Source organism: Callithrix jacchus, chromosome 8, assembly GCF_049354715.1.
Source record: "Callithrix jacchus isolate 240 chromosome 8, calJac240_pri, whole genome shotgun sequence".
NCBI classification, from domain to species: Eukaryota; Metazoa; Chordata; class Mammalia; order Primates; family Cebidae; genus Callithrix; species Callithrix jacchus.
The window spans coordinates 40,127,287-40,150,767 of NC_133509.1; the positions used below are offsets into that span (position 1 = coordinate 40,127,287).

At 41.9% G+C, this 23,481-nt stretch overlaps 1 protein-coding gene across 6 annotated transcripts in view; it reads right to left on the minus strand.

Moving 5' to 3' along the window:
* Positions 1–23,481, minus strand: part of MYO5A (myosin VA) — a 228,577-nt gene that overhangs the window by 131,876 nt on the left and 73,220 nt on the right. The gene's annotated exons all lie outside the window — the stretch shown is intronic.

The following is a 23,481-nucleotide window of genomic DNA, read 5'->3' on the forward strand; positions in this document are numbered from 1 at the left end:
CAAGATAATTTAAATTAAACATCTCCTGTAAGAAAAACATTTCAGCATGTCACTGTCCAAGATACTATGTTAACCTCATTACGGACAAATATTTTCAAGCCTTCCTATTGGGAAGCTGCTGTGGTATATTGCCATAGTTTCCAAACTACCAGATTTCATGGCTGGTAAAAATTTTTTTTTAAGTTTGGGGACTGACATAAGGCTATTAACTAACTTTTAGTCTTGCCAAGTAAGATTATAAAATCATTAAGTAATGGCAGCATTTACAGATAAGTAGAGGCTAAGGCCCTCATACTCAGCAGAGGCAACATAGTTAAATACCAATCTACTAACTAATGTCACCATCATTTTATAAAATAAAGGACATTTTTTAACAAGAAAACTGTAGGACAAATAGCCATCACAGTAACATACAAATTCCTTACCTTGGTCCACAAGGGTCTTCATGACCAGTCCTTTCCTTTCCCTGCCAGCCTCTAAACCGAGACCACACAGATCTTATTTTAGTTCTTCAGGAACACAGGTTTGTTTGCTCCTGTCTCTAGACCCTGGTCCTTATTAATCCCTTTATAATGTACTTCTCCCAGATCTGCTTATGCCTGCCTCCTTCTTACTTGGATGTTAGCTCAAATGTAAACCTCTTCAGAGAAGCCATCCCGGATCTTTCTAGCTGAAATCAAACCAAACTACTACTACCCTTCTCTATTTTACATTCTTCAGAGCTCTTATTCACTATTTGAAATCACTTTCTGATATGTTATTGTTTATTTACTTATCTACTGTCTTTCTTCCCTCATTAGAACATAAGCTCCATGTCTGCGTTGTTCAACACTATAAGCAGTACTTAGAACAGTACCTGACACAGAGCTGGTGCTTAGTAAGAATTTATTGAAAGATCAGAATAAAAGGCATCTCTTTAAATTGAATATAAGTAGCATGATTAAAAGTTCACTAAATTGATTTGATTTTCTCTTATTACCAACACACATAAACTTTTAATCTAAACAGTTTGCAGAGGAAAAAGTATAGAACTAGACTGGGTTCTAGTCCCAGGACTACCAGATGGGCCTTTGCCTTTATTTCAGGCAACTATAAAATGAGGATGACTGCCAGGCGTGGTGGCTAACACCTGTAATCCCAGCACTTTGGGAGGCCAAGACGGACAGATCACGAGGTCAGGAGTTCAAGACCAGCCTTGCCGACATGATGAAACCCTGTCTCTACTAAAAATAAAAAATAAAAATAGTTGTGCATGGTGGTGTGCACCTGTAATCCCAGCTACTCTGGAGGCTGAGGCAGGAGAATCGCTTGAACCCAGGAGGCTGAGATTGTGGTGAGCAGAGGGTGGGTGACTCTAGCGTGGGTGACAGAGCAGGACTCTGTCTCAAAAAAAAAAAAAAGATGACAACAATAGTTTTCTAGTTTATTGCAAACGCTTACCCACATAGAAACTTCATGAAAAGCATAAACTAATATATAAGTACAGGGTGGGATTGTTACTGTTTTTTCCATAGGAAGTGATTTCTAATGTCATACGTCAAACATGTTACTGAAATTTGTTTTACAACTTTTTTCCTCAGGTACACAGTCGATAAACTGAGTAATATCTGTACATATCATCAAATCCTTTCTCATGCAATAAATATTTCCATGCACTAACTGCTCTCACTGTGAAACTTACTTTGCAAAGACAGTATTTTTGTAGCTTTCTTTGGAAGGCATTACTGGTTCCAGAAAAGATACATAAATATAAAGAGATTCAGAGTTGGGCTGGGCATGGTGGCTCACTCCCATAATCCCAGTACTTTGGGAGGCTGAGGCAGACAGATCACTTAAGGTCAGGAGTTCGAGACCAAGCTGGCCAACATGGCGAAACTCCTGCCTCTACTAAAAATACAAAAATTATGGTCAAAGCAATGAGTTTCATGGTACTGGAGGTTTTCAACTAGACCCTGGACCACCACTTGGCAGGGATGGTGTAGAGGTGACTCAGGCACTAGAAAGTAAGGTAGACTAAGTGAGCTTTGAGAGCCTATCCAATCCTGAGTGTCTCTGGGGTCGTGATCCTTCTCCAAGGTAAGATATAGAATTATCCTGGAGAGGAAGAACATAGGCAGGACAGATCCCAAGAAGCCTGAGCAAAGCACCAGGAAGGAGCCAGCTGACTGGAGGAAAGCCTCCTTAGAATAAGTTGAATTTATGCACCTGGAAAAGACGCTAGAGAAAGGCTATTCATGCTCTTGATAAAGAGATGGAGAAACTGTTAGTCAAATAAGCTGGACTATAATGCATTAGAAAACAAAGTATGAAATCTCAAAAAATAAATAAATAAATAAATAAATTAGCCAGGCATGGTGATGCGTGCCTGTAATTCTAGCTACTCAGGAGGCTGAGGTGGGAGGACTGCTTGCGCCCAGCAGGTGGAGGTTGCAATGAGCTGAGATCACACCACTGCACTCCAGCCTGTGTGACAGAGCGAGACTCCAACTCAAAAACAAAAAAGAGAGAGATTCAGAGTCATGAAATGACCTATTACCTTGAGTGATGAAAACACAAAAAAAGAAAAATGTGTCCAAGTGAGTTTGTAAAAGCAGGACTGACCAGTGCCTAAACATGAGGAGACTTTAAATCTAGAAAGTGCCTTCCTGCTCTGAGTCATTAGGGAGCTCCAGCTCAAATTTGCACGAGTATTTTGAAAAGAGTAGGTACTTTGCCAAAGACTAGATTTCTAAGGGCTAGATGTTAACAACACAAATAACCAGTGGGAGGCTAAGGCCCTCACATTCACCAGAAGCAAGATATTTAAACACCAAACACCACCCTGATAACCAACTTCCTCTTTATCTTAGCTTTACCTCTGGGGAAAACATCCAAGGAGAAATAGGTCAGAAACCATTCTATTACTATCACTGCCTTTCTGTGGTTCTTTTCCATCTTAACTAGTGAGATCAGTGACCCTGTAAGAAACAACTATACCAGAAGGGGGTCAATTTGAGGATATATACCTTATGTGCTGAAATAGGGAAATCTCAACCTGACATGCCACTTCCTACTGCCTTCCTCACTTCCAGTCCTACCTCCCACTCCTCCCCCAGGCCACAACGCAAATACACATGGCAGGAATAGGACTAAACTTGTCCAGTCACATCCAGTGAGAAGACTGAGGGAAGGCAGGCAAGAAAACAAGGATCACAGGAGAAACCTAGAAATGGGATACAGTGTGAGTCAGGCAAGAATCTGAAACAGGGATAGACACTGCCCACTAAGACTGTAGAAGGCCCTCCTTGTGAAACAGAACATATTTTAGAAAATGATAACCCTGGCCAAAGTGAATCAAACCAGACAATCCCCAGCAAGGCAAGGGAAGGCCCCTGATATGGAACTGGGTTCTGTCATGATTAGCTAACAAAGGGTTAGGCTCTCTTTCAGTGATCCCTGTTTCCTCTTCTCCACTCACACTACTCTAAATCTAGTTCCTCTTTATCTTGTGAGTCTCTCAAACATCTCACTTATTGCTACCTGAGAACTTATTTTAGTCATTTAAGAATCTACCTACCTTCCATACCGGACTAAATACTCTTTCAAAGCCATCTTTGAATCCCCTCTGAGGTCAGCCAAGTTCCTGGCCCATAGTTTGTGGGCAGCACATACCTGCCGATTTTACTTAAGACTGAGAGATAAGGCAAGGGAAGGAAAAGAGATGAGAAAAATTGTCAGCATTCTACAGGTTTAGCTCAGGATTTTCCATGAAGCCATACCAGGGTTTGAGGCCACCAAGTAGGGTTGAGATGGGACATGAATCAGAGGCTTAGAGAAGAGAGATTCATGAAGTAGGCAAAGAAGGAGTAAATAATGATGTAGGAACAGGTAGGAGAAGGAAAAAGAAGAGCCTGAGATTTGAGGTACTATGATTAAAGAAAAAACGCTAGAAGAGGGAGAAATGAGAAACCTAAACTAGATAAAATGTAAATGCACATCAAAGATTTGTGACAATTCAAATGAACAATTTGATTAAAAAAATAAGACTAAGAATAAAATGAAGATGGGCTATATTTTTTAATAATAGCTAAAATCTGAGAAAATAATGCTAGCACAGATTTAAGATGCATAATAGCTTGCAAGGAAAATAAAAGACATCTGTCCTTCCACAATACAATTTAATGAGGCTTGACTGGCATCGATGAGGTAATTTTGACAGAGTCTAAAAGAAGAGCACTAGAAAGGTGTGTTCAAGGAATATGCTGGCACTAGTATGTGCCAGAGAAGGGCACCAAACAAGGTTGGCTCACCCAGCAGTGCCCTTACCTTCTCAGGGGTTATACTCAGTTTTGCATGTTTAAGGAGGTGGCAGCCATCTTTCTTTCTTTCTTTTTTTTTTGGTGAGATGTAGTATTGCTCTGTTGCCCAGGCTGGAGTGCAGTAGTGCAATCTCGGCTCACTGCAACCTCTGGCTCCCGGATTCAAGTGATTCTCCTGCCTCAGCCTCCTGAGTAGCTAGGATTACAGGCATGCACCACCACACTCGGCTAATTTTTGTATTTTTAGTAGAGATGGGGTTTTGCCATGTTGGCCAGGTTGGTCTTGAACCCCTGACTTCAGGTGATCTGCCCACCTCAACCTTCCAAAGTGCTGTGATTACAGGCATGAGCCACCACACCTGGCCCACCAGTCATCTTTCTTTTGGTAGCCTACTACCATTACAACACTCAAGAGGCCCTTGATTGTGATATAGATGACTCATTCGAAGTTTTGCTAACTTGCATTTTGTCCGTCAAGAAACACTGGAGATGTGGGCATGAAAAGCATCTGCTTCTGATGCCCTAGACACTTTGGGAACAAAACTAACAGCACTAATAGAGTAAATTAACCAGCCCTCAAAACCCAAAGAATTTGACCCATATGATTCTCTCTTCTCCCCCTAACTTCCACATATATTATTTGCTTTTCCTATAGCACATGCGCACATCTTTCTTAGCTTCTGTATTAAATCATGAGCAGCCTGGCAATTTGGAATCTGCCATGGCTCACTTTTGATATCCCATTGTGAATGTTTGGAAAAATGAATGCTTTATGTCACAATTCAAACAAGCCTATTACAAAAACTAAGTGTTCCTCTGAGCTATGAACTAAAGCAGGAAAGAAATCCTGAAATGTCACCAACACCCCCTCCTCTGAAATCTGACATTAATGTGGTTGTTCCATATAATTATAAAGTAATTCACATAGCCCTTAGTGTATGTTTTTGCCATAAAAAATTCAGGAACTACTATTATTCTAAAAGCACACGATGAACTCTCCAGGAAAAAGGAAAAAAAATTGTTAAAGAAATAGGAAATCTAGAAAATTGTCCCTCTTAGTCATCATATATTTTGTATTTTTTTAATTTGTTGTGAAATATATCATACATACAAAAGTGTGTGTGTGTGTGTGTAAATAATTTGTTGAATAAAAGAATGATGTAATGAACTTCCCATATGTCCACCACTTAGGTTCAGAAGTAGAATATTACTTATACTATTGAAGTCCCTTGATGGAATATATTCTTAAACATTTCATCCCCTTCTCCACCAATTCTCACTTGCCACTATTATCCTCCAGTTATAGAAAACTATTGGTTTACTGTACCCTGAACAAGCCATGCTGTTTCACACTTGTATGCTTTGCTGTAGTTATCTCCTCCATCTGAAACATAATTTCCTCCCTCTTCAGCAGCAAGCTTCTATTTATCCCTCAATTCTGTGTTCAAGTGCTACCTCCTCTAGGACGCCTTTCCTGACTTCTCCTCCTTTGGCCCTCCACTCTCAACATTTGCATTATCTTATATTATCTGCTGCTAGAATCCTTATCCCACTAAATGATGACTTTGGGTGCCTATCTCCAGAGACTATGAGTTCCTTGCAAGGAGAGCTGCATCTTTTAAAACTTTGTCTCTTTAGCACTTAAAACAGGGCCTGCCCATAACAATTTTTCAAAAAACTTTTGTTGTATGAATGTTCTTAGCTTTCAAGAGGGTAGACAAAAAGTATTATCAGTCTTACCGGACCCTCCCAAAATCTTCTGAAAGGCTCTGTAATTTCCAGAAACAGAAAAAGATGCATGAAGCATCAAACAGTTGTATAAGAAATATTTGTGTGACAGAAGGAAAAAGAGCCAGGCCTGTGGAGAGCAGAGAAGTAATGAGACATCCTTTTTGCTCCTCCCACACCCAGTAAACCCACAACTCTTCCCTTCATGTTTGTATGTTTAGAGTGGAAGCTACCCTGACCTCCAGAACAGAGATTCAGTCCCCACTCAAACCCTACCACAAATTCCTTCCTCAGAAGGAAAAGAAATGCTGGCACCACCACCTCCCCCAGCCCTCTCCTGGAGCAGCAAAGGAGGGGGACAGAAAGAAAGGAAAGCCAGAGGGTCTAGAGCAGGGTAAGGGGTCACAGTAAAATGGGAGTAAGAGAAAAAAAGGGATGTGGAGTGCTGAACACATGGTGCATTCTGGGTAGAATTGAGAAGTGAAGAGCAGAAGTGGCCTGTGCCTCACTGCAGCATCACAAAAATGCTGCCAAAGAGCCAAATGACACCCAACTCTGCTTGACAGGACTTAGCAAAGGCTTGCAAGGAACCAGAGCTAACATTTATTGAGCACTTTTTGTGTGCCAGTAGAGGCCCAGGTATTTTACATGTATAATTTCATTCGAATAATCACAATAACTAAACCCAGTACTAACCTATTTGACAGCTATTGAGACTTAAACCTTAAACATGGTAGAAATGAAGTTCAAAGTCTACTCTAGAAGCCATACATTCTTTCTGCTCCACTATACTCACCTATTGTTAAAACAGTAGATTTTATTATTAAGAAATTCCCCTCGTCCACCCAAATTATTCTTGGTATCATAATGAAAACAGCTGTTAAACTGGCCCATGCCATCTGATGAAACTTAAGAATGTCTCATCCAAGATAAGATGTCAAAGCCACACCAATCAGCTTGGCATCCATCCTGCAGTGTTCCAATGGCTCTGACCACAGAAGGAAGGCTCTGCCAAAAATGAGGTTAGACAATAACAGCAAAAAACAATCCGAAGATGCTGAAGACTAAAATTTTAATGAATGATCTCAAGTTCATAAACTTCTATAAATGAACAAAATCATAGGGAGGGTTGACTTACAATTTTTACTTTTTGCTGACTCTGGAAGTTACCTTGCATATACTATGAAATGTACCTGGTGTAAGAGTAAATCACACTTTGGGAGGCTGAGGCAGGTGGACTGTCTCAGCTCAGGAGTTTGAGACCAGCCTGAGCAACATGGTGTAACCCCATCTCTACTAAAATACAAAAACTTAGCTGGGTGTGGTGACAGGCCCTATATAGTCCGACCTACTCGGGAGGCTGAAGCACAAGAATTGCTTGAAGCTGAGAGGCAGAGGTTGCAGTGGCCGAGATTATGCCACTGTACTCCAGCCTGGGCAACAGAGCAAGACTCTGTCTCCAAAAAAAAAAAAAAAAAAAAAGTAAATCAAGTTCAAGTCAACTCCCACCAGACACTGAAATTATCATTTTAAATTTAGGAAGAAAACAAGAACTTGCAAATTGATGAATATATTTTGTCACCATTAAGTAGCAAAAAGTAAATATTCTTATTTTTCTAAAAGTTTATGTGAGATGACAGAGCTTTGGAATGAATATTTTTAGACACTGTAGTTATTTAACATTCTTGTAAAGATTATTTTCAGCACTAGGTCTCACTTCTTAAGAACAGTCTTGGCCGGGCGCGGTGGCTCACGACTGTAATCCCAGCACTTTGGGAGGCCGAGGCGGGTGGATCACAAGGTCAAGAGATCGAGACCATCCTGGTCAACATGGTGAAACCCCAACTCTACTAAAAATACAAAAAATTAGCTGGGCATGGTGGCGCATGCCTGTAATTCCAGCTACTCAGGAGGCTGAGGCAGGAGAATTGCCTGAACCCAGGAGGCGGAGGTTGCAATGAGTCGAGATCGTGCCATTGCACTCCAGCCTGGGTAACAAGAGCGAAACTCTGTCTCAGAAAAAAAAAAAAGAAAAGAAAAGTCCTAACTTAACTTTACTTAATTCTGACAATATGCTTTATAATTGTTATTATTAAAGGAGCCCCTTATTCAACAAAACATCTGAGAGAAGTTAGATAACTTGCCCGAAAGTCACTCAGCTAATAAATGACAGAAGCAGAATTCAAGCCTAGAAAGACTGCTTATTTCAAAACATGGTCTGTATAAGAAAGAGTAGGAAAAAACAATCTCATTGAATCACTTTCTCCTGATTGTGACCAAAGTTGCTCAACTAAGCAAAACACTTTTCTACCATTCTCAACACTTGCTCTCAGTGTAGAGAAAGGTATAAAAAGGAAGTCATGTTAAATATGCACAGGTGTCTTTATATGGAGGTCTTCCTCTGACACAGAATATCTATCACCCTAATAAATGACATAGTGATGAAATAAGTCATGGGTAATTTTTAAAATTTTAACTGAAATGTCTTAACATGGTAAGATTTAAGGAATCACGAAATTAAAAATCAAACGACACGCACATCATATGAGACAATATGGATAAGGTGCCAAAAACAGTGCCTGGGAAATAATAGACAGGAGCCAATATGTATTTCCCTTCCATTTTTAACAGGCAGCTCCCTTTGTGTTGTTCCCCAGCTTTGGAATCAACATTTCTACGTCTGCTGATAACTTGGGAAATGACATTGTTTGGATATTTGTCCCTGCCCAAATCCCATGTTGAAATGTAATCCCCAATGCTGGAGATGAGGCCTGGTGGGAGGTATTTGAATCATGTGGGCAGATACCTCATGGTTGTTATTGTCTTTATGACAGTGAGTTCTTGTAAGATCTGGTCATTTAAAAATGTGTTACAACTTTCCCCCAACCTTCTCTGTCTCCTGATCCTGCTTTTTGCCATGTGGTGTGTCTGCTCCTGACTTGCCTTCCATTGTGAAAGCTCCCTGAGGTCTCCCTAGGAGCAGATGCCGCCATCCTTCCTGTATAGCCTGAAGAATGGTAAGCCAATTAAATTAAACTATTTTTCTTATAAATTACCCAGTCTCAGGTCTTTCTTCATAGCAGTTCGAGAATGAACTAACACAAAAAATTGGTACTGGGAGTGAGAGATTGCTATAAAGATACCTGAAAATGTAGAAGCAACTTTGGAACTAAGTAACCACAGAGATTGGAAGCACATGGAAGGCTCAGAAGAAGACAGGAAGAAGAAAGAAAGTTTAGAACTTCTTAGAGACTGGTAAAATGGTTGTGATCAAAATGATGATAGTGATATGGACAGTGAAGGCCCAGCTGAGAAGGTCTCATATGGAAATGTGGAACTTACTGGAACTGTAGCAAAGGTCATGTATGTTATGCCTCAGCAAAGAACTTGCTGGACTGTGGCCAATGCCCTAGGGGATCTGTGAAACTCTAAAATTCAGAGTGATGATTTAAGGTATTTGGCAGAAGAAATTTCAAAGCAGAAAAGGATTCAAGATGTAGCCTGACTGCTTTGAACAGCCTATACTGAGGTGTAGGAGCAAAGTGACTTAAAATTGAAATATATAATTAAGCAAGAAGCAGAGCATAAAAGTTGGGGAAATTTGCAGGCTGGCCATGTGGCAGAGACAGCTCTTTCAAGAGAGAAATCCAAGCAGGCCGTGGAGCAGCAACCAATTGCTAGAGAAATTTGCATAACTGAAAGAGAGACAAGTGCTAACAGCCAAGTCAATGGGGAAAAGGCCTTGAAAGTATTTCAGAGACCTTCCCAGCAGCCCCTCCCATCATAGGCCCAGAGGCCTAGGAGGACATTATGGTGAAGAGGGCCAGGCCCAGGGCCCCACTACCCTGCACAGCTTCAGGATGCTTCCTGCATCCTGGCTGCTCCAGCTCCAGCCAAGGCTCAAAGAGGCCTGGGTATAGATTGAGCTGCCATTTTGAAGAATGCAAGCCATAAGCCTTGGCAGATTACATGTGATGTTAAGACTAAGATGTATAGAATAAACAGTGAAGAATGGTTGGCAGCCTCTGCTTGGATTTCAGAGGATGTATCAGAAAGCCTGGGTGCCCAGGCAAAAGCCTGCTGCAGGGCAAAGCCCTCACAGAGAACCTCTACTAGGTCAGTGCCAAGGGGAAATGTGGGGTTGAAGGCCCCACACAGAGTTGCAATGGGGCACTGCCTAGTGGAGTTGTGAGAAGGGGACCACCATCTTCCAGATCCCAGAATCATAAATCCACTGGCAGCTTGCACCTTCAGCCTGGAAAAGCCATAGACATTCAATTCCAACCCATAAGAATAGCCCTAGGGGCTAAATCCTATGAAGCCACAGACAAAGATTTGCCCAAGACCTTGGGAGCCCACCCTTCCTATCAGTGTTTCCTGGATGGGACATGTAGTCAAAGGAGATTGTTTTGGATCTTTAAGATATAATGACTGCCCTGCTACCATTTCAAACTTGCCTGTAGCCCCTTTCTTTTGGTCAATTTCTCCCTTTTGGAATGGGAGAAATGCCTATACCCTCATGATATCTTGGCAGTAATCAACTTGTTTTGATTTTACGAGCTCAGAGGTAAACAGAGAAAAGTCTCAGATAAGATTTTGGACTTGGACTTTTGAGTTAATAGTAGAATGAGTCAAGTCTTCAGGGGACTGTTGGGAAGGCATGATTGTATTTTGCAATTTGAGGATGTGAGATTCGGAAGGGGTCAGGAGAGGAATGATATGGTTTGGATATTTGTCCTCACCCAATGTCATGTTGAATTATTATTTCTAATGCTGGAGGTAGGGCCTGGTGGAAGGTGTTTTGGATCATGGGGGCAGATCCCACATGGCTTGGTGCTGTCTTTGTGATAGTAAGTTCTTGCAAGATCGCTATTGACTCCCTCATGCTCTAGCTTGCGCGCGCTCTCTCTCCCCCACCCATTCTTGCTATGTGATGTGCCCATTCCCATTTGGCCTTCCACCATGAGTGGAAGCTTCCTGAGGCCTCCTCAGCCATGGTTTCTGTACATCCTGCAGAATCATGAGCCAATCAAACCTCTTTTCTTTATAAATTCCCAGTCTCAGGTATTTCTTTTTTTTTTTTTCCTTAAGATGGAGTCTCCCTCTGTGACCTAGGCTGGAGTGCAGTGGCAGGATCTTGGCTCACTGCAACCTCCACCTTCTGGGTTCAAGCAATTCTCTGCCTCAGCCTCCTGACTAGCTGAGATTACAGGTGTGCGCCACCATGCCTGGCTCATTTTTGTAATTTTAGTAGAGATGGGGTTTCACCATCTTGCCAGGCTGATCTTGAACTCCTGACCTCATGATCCACCTGCCTCAGCCTCCCAAAATGCTAGGATTATAGGCAGAAGCCACTATGCCTGGCCCTCATGAATTTATTTATAGCAATGTAAGAACGAACTAATACAGAAAACTGGTACTGAAGCCTGGGGCATAGCTGAAAATGTTGAAATGGCTTTGGACTTGGGTAATGGGCAGAGGTTGAAACAGTTTAGAGGGCTCAGAAGAAGATAGTAAGATGTAAGTTTGGAACTTCCTAGAGACCTATTGAATGGTTATGACCAAAATGCTGATAGCGATATAAACAGTGAAGGTGAGGCTGAGGAGGACTCAGATGGAAATTAGGAACTTACTGCTATGCTTTAGGAAAGAGACTGATGGCACTGTACCCTTGCTATAGGGATCTATGGAACTTTGAACTTGAGAGAGATTTTAGAGTATTGGGTGGAAAAAATTTCTAAGCAGCAAAGTGTTCAAGAGAATCAATCTGGCTAGATTTCAGATTATATATGGAAAAGCGTGGGAGTCAACACAGAGGCAGAGCCCTTGTGGAGAACCTCTATTACGGCAATGCAGAAGGGAAATGTGGAGCTGGAGCACTGCCTAGTAGAGCTGTGAGAAGAGGGCTACTGTCCTCCAGACCCCAGAATGGCAAACACAACAACAGTTTACACCATGGGCCTGGAAAAGGCAATGGCACTCAATCCCAGACTCTGAGAGCAGCCTTGGGGGCCGAGCCCTGCAAAGCAACAGGGGAGGAGCTGCCCAAGGACTTGGGGGCTCACTCCTAGCAACAGATTTGAGATATAGAGCCAAAGGAGATTATTTTGGAGTGTTAAGATTTCAGGACTGACCTGCTGGGTTTTGCACTTGCACGGGGTTTGTAGCCTCTTTCCTTTGGCTGATTTCTCCCATGTGTAAAGGGAATATTTACCCAATGCCTATACTCCCATTAGATCTTGGAAGTAACTAACTTGTGTTTGATTTTACAGGGTCATAGGCAGAAGGGACTAGCCTTGTCTCAGATGAGACTTTAAACTTTTGAGTTAACGCTGGAATAAGTTAAGACTTTGGACTATTGGGAATGTATGAATGTATTTTGCAGTATGAGAAGGACATAAGATTTGGGAGGGGCCAGTGGTGAAATGATAGGGTTTGCCTCTGTGTCCTGACCCAAATCTCATGTCAAATTGTGATCCCCAAGGTTGAAGATGGGTCCTGATGGGAGGTAACTGGATCATGGTGGAAGATTTCCCGTTTAGTGCTGTTCTTGTGATAGTGAGTTATAGCAAGACCCGATTGTTTAAAAGTGTATAGCACCTCCCACCCTCTCTTGTCCTCCTGCTCCAGCCAGATGTGCCTGCTTCCCTTCACCTTTTGCCATGATTGTAAATTTTCTGAGGCCTCCCCAGCCATGCATCCTATATAGCCTGTGGAAATGGGAGCCAATCAAACCTCTTTTCTTTATAAATACATAGTCTCAGGTATTTCTTTATAGTAGTACAAAATTAGACTAACACAGAACATTACACATCTTTAATGATCTGGCCCCTGTCAACTTCTCCAGTGACATCTCTCACCTCTCCTGGCCTAGCACTCAACCCTCTAACAACTGCAAACAGCAGCTAGTTCCTTTGTATCTATTTCTACTCAAATTGCCCACCAAAACTTTTCCCCATCCTTATCACCCATGCAATACTTATGTGTCCTTTAAGGGCCCACCTGTCAGCAGTGTTTCACCACTGACCCTGGCAGCCTAACTGGAACACTCTGGCCTGGCATGGTTTCTTCCTGCCTCTCTAATCATTCCTTTCCCATTTTCTGTGCCAGCTCTACCTTCTCTACCCTATCTGTAAATATTAGAATTGCCCAGACCTCTAAGCTAAGTCTCCCCTCTCTTTTAGTGTGCTGTTAAGAATCAGGCTTGCCAGGCACAGTGGCTCATGCCTGTAATCCCAGCACTTTGGGAAGCCAATGGAGGAGAACTACTTGAGTCCAGGAGTTCAAGACCAGCCTGGGCAACACAGTAAGACCTCAGTTCTACAAAAAATGAATAGAATTAGCCAGGTGTGATAGCATGTGCCTGTAGTCCCAGCTACTTGGAAGGCTGAGGTTGGGAGGATCTCTTGAGCCCGGGAGGTCAAGGCTGCAGTGAGCAAAGATGTTGCCATTGCACTCTGGGTGTCACAGCATGATCCTGTCTTAAAAAAAAAAAAAAAAAGAATTCAGGCTCAGGCTTTGGAGAGGGGCATGGTGACACGCACACCTGTAAACTCTGTAACTTGAGAGGCTGAAGTGGGAGCATCAAATGAACCCAGGACTTGGAGACCAGTCTTAGCAACATAACAAGACTCATCTCAAAATAATAGTAATAGTTCAGGCTTTAGGATAAGACTTTCTGAGTTTAATAGTTCTGTGGCTTTTCTAGGTACTGTCTATAATGAGGATAATAATACCTACCACATAGGGGTATCATGAAGATTAAATCAGTTATATATGTGAAGTCCTCAGAACAGTGCTTAGTACGTAGAAGGCAGTTGATAAGTGTGAGCTATTATCATTAATAATATTCTTTTTGAAAAAAAATTAGAAATGGGGCCAGAGGAAGCAGATCACACCTGTAACCCCAGCACTTTGGGCGGCCAAGGTGGGCAGATCACTTGAGGTCAGGAGTTTGAGGCCAGCCTGGCCAACATGGTGAAACCCTGTCTCTACCAAAAAAATACAAAAATTAGTTGGGCATGGTGGTGCACGACTGTAGTACCAGCTACTTGGGAAGCTGAGGTGGAAGAATCACTTGAACTCGAGAGGCGGAGGTTGCATGAGCTGATACTGTGCCACTGTACTTGGGCCTGGATGACAGAGTGAGGACTCATCTCAAAAAATATATAATAATAACTAGAGACGAGGTCTCGCTCTGTCACCCAGGCTGGTCATTAACTCCCTGGCTCAACTGATCCTCCCACCTCAGCCTCCCAAAGTGCTGGAATTATAAGCCTTTATTAACATTATTCTTATGATTAGATTGTACTATTGTGGGTGTTGTTTTTTTTTTGAGACAGGGTCTCACTCTGTCATCCAGGCTGGATTGCAGTGGTGTGATCATGACTCACTGCAAACTTCACCCCCTTGGTCTTATTATTTTTATATTTAGATTGTATCCTACCCACTCTCATGAGTTTAAATACCAATTTTTCCCAAATTTCTATCGCTACCCAGACTTTTCTACTGAACTCCAGACTCCTAGATCCATAAAACTTCCTAAAATCTCTATTTAGATGTCTCATAGACATCCCAAACTCAACAAGTCCAAAACAGAACTCTTCTCCTACTTCATTTTAAATGTCTTCCTGCAGTATCCCCATCTCAGACAGGCATCTCTACCCAGATAGTTAGTTGCTCCTGGGAAAAACCTGATCCTCAGGAGTGTACTCTCCTTCACTCCTGTATCAAATCCATCACTAAGTCCTATCTGCAATATTATGACTAAATTTTGTCCCTCTCGTTCCATCTCCACAGCCACTACCCAAATCCTAACCAATATTCAATCTAATGCTAGAAATAGCTCTCTATCAAGCTTTCCTTACCCAACTCTCTATTCAGCAGCCAGAGACATCTTTCTGAAATGGAAAAATAGGATGAAAAATGGAAAAATGATATCTCATCTTGCTTAAAACTCTTTTTTTTTTAAATTTTTTATTGCATTTTAGGTTTGGGGGTACATGTGCAGAACATGCAAGACAGTTGCATAGGTACACACATGGCATTGTGTTTTGCTTCCTTTCTCCCCTTCACCCACATTTGGCATTTCTCTCCAGGCTATCCCTCCCCACCTCCCCCTCCTGCTGGCCCTCCCCTTTTCCCCCCAATAGATCCCAGTGTTTAATACTCCCCTCCCTGTGTCCATGTGCTTTCATTTTTCATCACCCGCCTATGAGTGAGAATATGCAGTGTTTCATTTTCTGTTCTTGTGTCAGTTTGCTGAGAATGATGTTCTCCAGATTCATCCATGTCCCTACAAACGACACAAACTCATCATTTCTGATTGCTGCATAATATTCCATAGTGTATATGTGCCACATTTTCCCAATCCAGTCTATCATCGATGGGCATTTTGGTTGATTCCAGGTCTTTGCTATTGTAAACAGTGCTGCAATGAACATTCATGTGCATGTGTCCTTATAGTAGAACGATTTATAGTCCTTTGGATATATACCCAGTAATGGGATTGCTGGGTCAAATGGAATTTCTATTTCTAAGGCCTTGAGGAATCGCCACACTGTCTTCCACAATGGTTGAACTAATTTACACTCCCACCAACAGTGTAAAAGTGTTCCTTTTTCTCCACATCCTCTCCAGCATCTGTTGTCTCCAGATTTTTTAATGATCGCCATTCTAACTGGCGTGAGATGGTATCTCAATGTGGTTTTGATTTGCATCTCTCTGATGACCAGTGACGATGAGCATTTTTTTCATATGATTGTTGGCCTCATATGTCTTCTTTCGTAAAGTGTCTGTTCATATCCTTTGCCCAATTTTGAATGGGCTTGTTTGTTTTTTTCCTGTAAATCTGTTTGAGTTCTTTGTAAATTCTGGATATCAGCCCTTTGTCAGATGGGTAGACTGCAAAAATTTTTTCCCATTCTGTTGGTTGCCGATTCACTCTAGTGACTGTTTCTTTTGCCGTGCAGAAGCTGTAGAGTATCATGAGGTCCCATTTGTCTATTTTGGCCTTTGTTGCCAATGCTTTTGGCGTTTTGTTCATGAAGTCCTTGCCTACTCCTATGTCCTGGATGGTTTTGCCTAGATTTTTCTCTCGGGTTTTTATGGTGCCAGGTCTTATGTTTAAGTCTTTAATCCATCTGGAGTTAATTTTGGTGTAAGGTGTCAGGAAGCGGTCCAGTTTCTGCTTTCTGCACATGGCTAGCCAGTTTTCCCAACACCATTTGTTGAACAGGGAATCCTTTCCCATTGCTTTTGTCAGGTTTATCAAAGATTGTATGGTTGTAGATATGTTGTGTTGCCTCCAATGCCTCTGTTCTGTTCCATTGGTCTATATCTCTGTTTTGGTACCAGTACCATGCTGTTTTGATTACTGTAGCCTTATAGTATAGTTTGAAATCTGGTAGTGTGATGCCCCCCGCTGTGTTCTTTTTGCTTAGAATTGACTTGGCTATGCGGGCTCTCTTTTGATTCCATATGAAGTTGACGGTGGTTTTTTCCAGTTCTGTGAAGAAAGTCAATGGTAGCTTGATGGGGATAGCATTGATTCTGTAAATTACTTTGGGCAGTATAGCCATTTTTACGATATTAATTCTTCCTAACCATGAACATGGAATGTTTTTCCATCTGATTGTATCCTCTCTGATTTCGTTGAGCAGTGGTTTGTCGTTTTCCTTGAAGAGGTCCCTTACGTTCCTTGTGAGTTGTATTCCAAGGTATTTTATTCTTTTTGTAGCAATTGTGAATGGCAGTTTGTTCTTGATTTGGCTTTCTTTAAGTCTGTTATTGGTGTAGAGAAAGGCTTGTGATTTTTGCACATTGATTTTATATCCTGAGACTTTGCTGAAGTTGCTTATCAGTTTCAGGAGTTTTTGGGCTGAGGCGATGAGGTCTCCTAGGTATACTATCATGTCGTCTGCAAATAGAGACAGTTTGGCTTCCACCTTTCCAATTTGAATACCCTTTATTTCGTTTTCTTGCCTGATTGCTCTGGCTAGAACTTCCAGTACTATATTGAATAGGAGTGGTAAAAGAGGGCATCCTTGTCTAGTGCCAGATTTCAAAGGGAATGCTTCCAGTTTTTGCCCATTAAGTATGATACTGGCTGTTGGTTTGTCATAAATAGCTTTTATTACTTTGAGATACATTCCATCAATACCGAGTTTATTGAGGGTTTTTAGCATAAAGGGCTGTTGAATTTTGTCAAATGCCTTCTCTGCGTCAATTGAGATAATCATGTGGTTTTTGTTTTTGGTTCTGTTTATGTGGTGAATTATGTTTATAGACTTGCGTATGTTGAACCAGCCTTGCATCCCCGGGATGAATCCTACTTGATCATGATGGATAAGTTTTTTGATTTGCTGTTGCAATTGGCTTGCCAATATTTTATTGAAGATTTTTGCATCTATGTTCATCATGGATATTGGCCTGAAGTTTTCTTTTCTTGTTGGGTCTCTGCCGGGTTTTGGTATCAGGATGATATTGGTCTCATAGAATGATTTCGTAAGGATTCCTTCCTTTTGGATTATTTGGAATAGTTTCAGAAGGAATGGTACCAGCTCCTCTTTATGTGTCTGGTAGAATTCGGCTGTGAACCCGTCTGGACCTGGGCTTTTTTTGTGTGGTAGGCTCTTAATTGCTGCCTCAACTTCTGCCTTTTTATTGGTCTATTCATAGTTTCAGCTTCCTCCTGGTTTAGGCTTGAAAGGACACAGGAGTCCAGGAATTTATCCATTTCTTCCAGGTTTATGTGCATAGAGTTGTTTGTAATATTCTCCAATGTTGGTTTGAATTTCTGTGGAATCTGTGGTGATTTCCCCTTTATCATTTTTTATTGCATCTATTTGGTTGTTCTCTCTTTTTAATCAGTCTGGCTAGTGGTCTGTCTATTTTGTTGATCTTTTCAGAAAACCAGCTCTTGAATTTATTAATTTTTTGGAGAATTTTTTGTGTCTCAATCTCCTTCAGTTCAGCTCTGATCTTAGTTATTTCTTGTCTTCTGCCGGGTTTTGAGTTTTTTTGATCTTGCTCCTCTAGCTCTTTCAATTTTGACGATAGGGTGTCAATTTTGGATCTCTCCATTCTCCTCATATGGGCACTTATTGCTATATACTTTCCTCTAGAGACTGCTTTAAATGTGTCCCAGAGATTCTGGCATGTTGTGTCTTCGTTCTCATTGGTTTCGAATAACTTCTTTATTTCTGCCTTCATTTCATTGTTTATCCAATCAACATTCAAGAGCCAGTTGTTCAGTTTCCATGAAGCTGTGCGGTTCTGGGTTGGTTTCTGAATTCTGAGTTCTAACTTGATTGCACTATGGTCTGAGAGACTGTTTGTTATGATTTCAGTTGTTTTGCATTTGCTGAGCCATGCTTTACTTCTAATTATGTGGTCAATTTTAGAGTAGGTGTGATGTGGTGCTGAGAAGAATGTATAATCTGTGGATTTGGGGTGGAGAGTTCTGTAAATGTCTATCTGCCATTTTGATGCTAGCTGGCTGTTTTGCCCATTAGTTGTTGTAGATTCTTCATTATGTTGATGCTCTTTAGCATTTAGTGTGATTTTGGAAAGGCTGGTACTGGTTGTTCCTTTCTATGTGTAGTGCCTCTTTCAGGAGCTCTTGTAAAGCAGGCCTGGTGGTGACACAATCTCTGAGTACTTGCTTGTTCGCAAAGGATTTTATTTTTCCTTCACTTCTGAAGCTCAGTTTGGCTGGATATGAAATTCTGGGTTGAAAGTTCTTTTCTTTAAGGATGTTGAATATTGGCCCCCACTCTCTTCTGGCTTGTAGAGTTTCTGCCAAGAGATCTGCTGTGAGTCTGATGGGCTTCCCTTTGTGGGTGACCCGACCTTTCTCCCTGGCTGCCCTTAGTATTTTCTCCTTTATTTCAACCTTGTTGAATCTGACGATTATGTGCCTTGGGGTTGCTCTTCTTGCAGAATATCTTTGTGGTGTTCTCTGTATTTCCTGCAATTGCGTGTTGGCCTGTCTTGCTAGGAGGGGGAAATTTTCCTGAATAATGTCCTGAAGAGTATTTTCCAGCTTGGATTCATTCTCTTCGTCACATTCTGGTACGCCTATCAAACGTAGGTTAGGTCTCTTCACATAGTCCCACATTTCTTGGAGACTTTGTTCATTCCTTTTTGCGCTTTTTTCTCTGATCTTGGTTTCTCGTTTTATTTCATTGAGTTGATCTTCAACTTCTGATATTCTTTCTTCTGCTTGGTCAATTCGGCTGTTGAAACTTGTGCATGCTTCGCAAAGTTCTCGTATTGTGTTTTTCAGCTCCTTTAATTCATTCATATTCCTCTCTAAGGTATCCATTCTTGTTATCATTTCCTCAAATCTTTTTTCAAGGTTCTTAGTTTCTTTGCATTGATTTAAAACATGTTCTTTTAGCTCACAAAAGTTTCGCGTTATCCACCTTCTGAAGTCTAATTCCGTCATTTTGTCACAGTCATTCTCCATCCAGCTTTGTTCCCTTGCTGGTGAGGAGTTTTGGTCCTTTCTAGGAGGCGATGTGTTCTGGTTTCGGGTGTTTTCCCCCTTTTTGCACTGGTTTCTTCCCATCTTTGTGGATTTATCCACCTGTCGTCTGTGTAGTTGCTGACTTTTCGATTGGGTCTCTGAGTGGACACCCAGATTATTGATGATGAAGTATTTCTGTTACTTGGTTTTCCTTCTACCAGTCTAGCCCCTTCGCTGTATGACTGCTGAGGTCCACTCGAGGCCCTGCTTGTCTGGGGTGCTGCTATAGCAGCTGCGGAACAGTGAGGGATGCTACCAGTTTCTTTTTCTGCTATCTTTGTCCCAGAATGATGCCTGCCAAATGTCAGTCTTTTGGATATAGAGGGGTCAGGGAGCTGCTTGAGGAGACAGTCTGTACTTTGTAGGAGCTCAAGTGCTAAGCTATGAGCTCTGTTGTTCATTCAGGGCTGTTAGACTGCTATGTTTAATTCTGCTGGAACATAACTCATAAAAAAACCCTTTTTTCTCAGATGCTCTGTCTGGGGGCGGTTGGGGCTTTCCTTGTGAGTGTCAGCCTCGCTGTCCTGCCCAGCTAGGAGGCAGTCTAGTCACTATTTGCCTGCCGAGGCTCCACCCTGCTGGTGTGAGGTTCGCCCTGTTGCTGCAGGCTCTGCCCTTCTGCTGCGGTATCCGCCCTGCTGCCACGGGCTACGCCCTGCGGCGGAGTCTCTCTGTTGTAGCGGGTTGCCTCGCCAACGGCAGGCTGTGTCAGAAATGGGCGTGTACCTCAGTAGGGGCAGTTTGCCTCGGTAATGGCGGGCGCCCCTCCCCCACAGAGCTGTGGCCTCAGGGAACCCCTCCACAGGGAGCGTTTGGAATCGCCGTTTTGTTTGTCCCACTGCGCTACCCCACACACTGTCACCCTGGAATCTCCTGGGCTGGCTCACTGTCCAAGTCCCGTTCAGTCTCAAGTTCAGCCCTCCCAAGTCTCAGGTTGCCGGCCCAACAGGGCACCCGGACGAGCGCACTTTGTCCGGACCGCTGTGTAGCGCCGCCACAGTGCGGGCCACCGCGGCACCGGCTGCCGGCTGTGCCAGCCAAAACCTCTGCCTGGCGTCCCGCATCTCCTCTATACCTAGGAATTTCCCCGTTCTGTGGGCAACAAAGATCTGTCTGGAAATGCAGCCCTGACTCACCCTTTCCACGCATTGTCCGCGAGCTTCAATCCTGGGTTGTTCTCACAGCACCATCTTGAGTTGAAATCCTGCTTAAAACTCTTTAACAACTTTGGATAAAACAGTCACATAACCCCCTTGAGCCCTGCATTATTTGGCACCTGCCTTCAGAAAGTTCAGAGAACCAATCCCATCTCATGACATTCTCTGCTACCTCACTGCTTAGCCGTTCTCTTCACCCCATCAAGGGCCATCTGCACTATCTGTCCTTCAACTACTTAAATAATCCATGCTAGATCAAGCCTTGAGATTTTTTCTCTTGATTTTCTTGGCCTGGAATCCCTAGTTTACCTGTTTTCTGACTGACTCCTCCTTATCTTTCACATCTTAAGCTTTAATATCTGTTACTCGGAAAGACCTTCCCTGACATGTCTATGTAAATCAAGCTCCACTGTTACGTTTTCTCACATAATGCTGTACTTTTTCTTCACTATGAAAATCATGAAGATAGGAAGGTGTGTCTGTTTTACTACAATTGATGCCACAGCCCTACATAGTGTCTGATCTATAATAGATGCCCAATAATTACCTAATGAATAAATGTATGTCATATTTCATCAAATCTAAGACACTATCAATGATAAGATGCATTCCTACTATAAAAAATAATGTGTATGTCAGAATTGAGTAAATGTAGGCAGATTCTTCTCCAAAATGGTGGCACAGAATCAAGCTGACTTCACCATCTCCTCCCTGCACTGAAAACCAAAAACAAAAATATAATGGCAAGATTATCACCAGCAATATCCCAGAATTAAAATGAAAATGGGACAGTTCCCAGGGCCACAGAAGAGTATTTAAAAAACTCTCTGAGCAGATGGAAAGATAATCAGACTCCTATATCAATGACACAGCTCCACCAAATCTGTCTGACACCAAGTGCAAGGAAAATTTCCCTTGACTGAGTTTCTACACTGGAAAAAGTGAGATCAAGGTGCACAAGCAACTTCCCCACCATCTTGGGTTACCTGGCAGAATACCTATTCTTGTCTCAACCAATGGGAAACATCATGAGTGCCCGAAGGGTGAAATACCCCTGATGACAGCCAGAATCAAAGAGAGGATATAGAACCATCATCCAGGACGCTGCTCTTAAACTCAGTGGAGACTCCAAATCCGAGTTCAGCAGTACCATACAGGAGGTATATTCCACAATTCCCCTGAGCACAAATCCCTAGTCAGCCTTTCCACACTGACAGGATAATTCCCTTTAGGACCACTCCCTTCAGGATGGGCAGCACTCAGATCATTTACTACAGCCAAGGCAGATCTGGGCTTAAGGCACCATCTAGTGGCAAAAATGAAGGCAGAGGTCTAGCAGAAAAAAAAGATACTTAAAGATAACTTACAAAGAATCTCTAAGCACATATATCTAATAAAAAACAAAACAAGCCAGACAGAGAAAATGGGAGCAAATAATCCTTAAATGCAAACACAGAGATGTACATCCACAAGAAACAACAGCAAACAAACCTATAACCAGCAAGCCTAAGGCCTCCCCAAACAAGACAAAATAAGAAAATAGTGGCTGATCCTAACTAGACAGCAATAAGTGAGCTCTCTAACTAATAATTCAAAATAGAAATTTAAAGAAAACTCAGTGATCTCCTAGAAAACACAGAAAAACAATCTGTCACAAAGTGATTAAAATAATTTTTCAAAAATCACACAGAAATCTTGGAAATGAGAAAAACATTTGCTGAACTTAAAAATTCCTTAGAGGCTTTCAATAGCAGAGTGACTCAAGCAGAGGAAACAATCAGTGCATTCAAAAATAAGCTATATGAAAATACACAGTGGCCAGGCACAGTGATTCATGCCCATAATCCCAGCACTTTGGGAGGCCAAGACAGGTGGATCACCTGAGGTCAGGAGTTTGAGACCAACTTGGCCAACATAGTAAAACCCCATCTCTACTAAAAATACAAAAATTACCCAGGCATGGTAGTGCATGCCTGTAATCCCAGCTACTTGGGGGGCTGAGACAGGAGAATCACTTGAACCCAGGAGGCGGAGCCAAGATGGCACCACTGCACCCCAGCCTGGGCAATGAAGTGAGACTCCATGCCAAAAACAAAAAGAGAGGGGGAGGGGGAAGAAAAAAAAAGAAAATATGCAGCCATTGGAGAAACAAAAAAGAATCAAAAGGAATGAAGATCTGCCTAGAAGATACTGAAAATTACTCTAAACAACTAAACCTAAGAATTATTGGCATTCAAGAGGAAGTTGAATAAGAATGAGGGGAAGAAAGCTTATTCAAAGAAATATTAATAATAAAAGAAAACTTTCCAAAACTTGAGAAAGATATAAATATCCAGATACAGGAAGGTCATAGAATACCACATAGATTTCACCCAAATAAGACTACCCTGAACATATAATAATCAAACTCTCAAAGGTCAAGAACAAAGAGAGTATCCTAAAAGTATCAAGGGAAAAGAAGCAAATAACATAAAGGAGTTCCAATTCATTTTGCAACAGACTTCTCAAGGGAAGGTATATCAGCCAGAAGGGAGTGAGATGACATTTTCAAAGTGCTGAAAGACAAAAAAACCTGATATATTAGAATACCATATCCAACAAAGCTATCCTTCAAACATGAAGGAGACAGAAAGTCCTTCCCACCAAACAAAAGCTGAGAGAATTCACCACCACCAGACCTGTCTAATAAGAAATATTAAAGGGAGTTCTTTAATCTGGAAGAAGAAGAAAAAAATAACCAAAACACTAATGTGAAAAAACAAAACAT